At 43.4% G+C, this 2,471-nt stretch overlaps 1 long non-coding RNA gene across 1 annotated transcript; it reads right to left on the bottom strand.

The window, feature by feature from the left end:
- Positions 1-1,038: 1,038 nt before the first annotated feature.
- Positions 1,039-1,865, bottom strand: LOC123130490 (uncharacterized). Its single transcript, XR_006463842.1, has 2 exons — positions 1,737-1,865; positions 1,039-1,287 (listed from the first exon to the last, which is right to left on the bottom strand). It is a non-coding gene; the product is annotated as an uncharacterized lncRNA (long non-coding RNA).
- Between the last annotated feature and the right edge of the window lie 606 nt (positions 1,866-2,471).

Genomic DNA, 2,471 nt, shown 5'->3' with positions numbered 1-2,471 from the left:
TGCGAAAGAATTTATTGTGTGCTGCATCGCACACAATTACATTTTAGAAGGCCTCTGGATCACTGTTCCATATCCTCAATGGTTTCTAGGTCGTGTGGGAAGGGCACCCTATCGCACACACTAACTTAGCAACGGTTCCAAATGTCGTCGCGGAAAGGGATTAAAAACCGTTTGTTTAGGACCGACGCGCACAAGTGTTAGCTAACAATGACATGGAGGAAGAAGAAACGAAATGTCAAGAAAAACTAGTCATACCCTAAGGTATAACAAATGCATCTTGACGATCGTTTCTCATTGCATCGTGCAATACTCTGGAGTCAGAAGTAGATCCCTCCCAGCCGGGTAGAACATAAAGAAATTTCATGTTCCAGTCAACAACACCTAGAATGTTTTGGTGATATCTTGCTTTCTATTCTTATACCTACCTTGGTCAACCGGAACAACAGAGACGTCAACATGACACCCGTCTAGTGCTCCCAATGCATTGCCAAACCATAATTTGTAATCATTTGGAGGTTCAACAGAAGGATCCGAAAGCTTTATAAACTCCCCACTTAGGGAAAGGATGGCTTTTAACACACTTGAGAAGTGCCTACTAATAGTCTCTAAAGAACACTTGTAAGTGCCGCGGGGCAACCTCATCTTAAGACCATGTCCAACCACCAATAAAAGCATTGCAACCTTTTTTCTACAATCACATATATGTTGTCAACCAAGCCACACTTCTCACGCAACATAGAACGTAAATCATGGAAGTTTCTTTTAGTTAATCGCAACTCATCATAACAAGTTACTTCTGAACCATTATATATTTCTTTGAGCAAATACTTCCTAAGATCATACGGATGCTCCTCATCACCGAAGCATCCTAAATTCTTTGCTGCCCTTTGCATACTAAGATAAGCTAGTGCAAGACAAACTGACTCAATATACATTGTTGTCAATACAGTCCTTTTCATGTTTCTTCTTTTGTTCTCTTCGGTAATGGAAGCAATTAAGTCCATTTGAGACATTATGGAGCTACAATGCACACATACACAAACACTAATTATGAACTTGGCATTAGCAGCACACAACATCATTATTTCACCATCTCATTTGACAAAGAAAGCATGCACTATTAAATCTACACATGAGCAGGACACAACATATCAATTGAGAGAGAGAAACATCAATTGTTCAATCATCACATGAGCAGGATAGAGCATCACATATTCAACATCTCAACTGACAGAGTAAAGCATGAATTTTTTCACCTCAACCCGTCCCTGTGGTGATGAAATCAATCTGCACAAACATACAAGTTTAGGTCAGCAAACTTTGCACAAATAAATGGACCAACAGAGGATAATCTGCAATAATCAGCATGAACACATGAGAATGTTGGCTGTCATAGTAAAAGAAGAAGGGGGCAGAGGAGGAGGTGGTCAGTTGGCAGGGAAGGACAAAGATCTAGGGCAGCCAGGGGAGAAGCTGAAGGGGGCAGAGGAGGAGGTGGTTGGATGGCACCCAAGGAGGAGGATCCCGGGCCGTAGAGAAAGAAGAAGAAGGGAGCGAGAGGAGGAGGTGCTCCGCCGGCGGCCAAATCTGATGGATTTGGGGATCCAGAGGGAGGGCGGAGGGGGACTTCACATGAGAGGACGGAGGGAACCAGCCGACGGGAAATAGATGGAGCTACAGCAGCGAGGAATGAGTCGTCGGAGGAGGAGGGAGGGCGGCCGGCGAGAGGAGCATACCTGCGCGTCGCCGTCGAGGTTTCTCGCGTGCTGCCTCGTCTGGCTCCTATCGCGGGGTGGGGGAAAGGGTTTCCCCTAGTCGAGCGATGAAACAGAGGCCCGAACAGGTACGTTTTGCGGGAACTCGTCGTTTCCAGGCGTTTCAGAGCGGGAGGGGTCCGAACCGTGGGAGGGCTCGGCGCACAGGCGGGATTTCGGATGTATTCGCCAGGATTCAGACGACAGTTTCCATATACTCCCGCCGTTTTTATTTAGTCCAAACTTTGACAAAGTTTATAAACAAAAATATTGATATATACAATAACAAATCAATATCATTAAATTCATTGTTGAACATACTTTCACATCATATAGATTTATTATGATAAATGTTTATATATTTTTTCTATAAACTTGGTCAAACTTATTTCAGTCAAACCTAATATCCAGAGTAAATAAAAATGAAGAGAGTACAACCCAAACATCTGAATTGTAAGTTTGGCAATACCAAATCGATTACAGGCCCTGATACATACATCCAAACAAGGTGTGAGAAAAATATCCAATCTATTATCAAAATTCATCAGAAATACAAAGCATCTCAACAAAATAAAAATTACATCAAGATTCAGACCATCGAACAACCACTGTCACCGCCAAAATGAACCGCCAATGCACCGCCTCCAAGGCTCCCCTGTCAGAGCTGGCTTGACCTTATTGTTGACGGGAAGTCTATGTTCATGTGCAACTAAGGAC

This window comes from Triticum aestivum, chromosome 6A (assembly GCF_018294505.1).
Source record: "Triticum aestivum cultivar Chinese Spring chromosome 6A, IWGSC CS RefSeq v2.1, whole genome shotgun sequence".
Taxonomy (NCBI): Eukaryota; Viridiplantae; Streptophyta; class Magnoliopsida; order Poales; family Poaceae; genus Triticum; species Triticum aestivum.
This window is presented reverse-complemented; position numbering and strand designations above follow the sequence as displayed.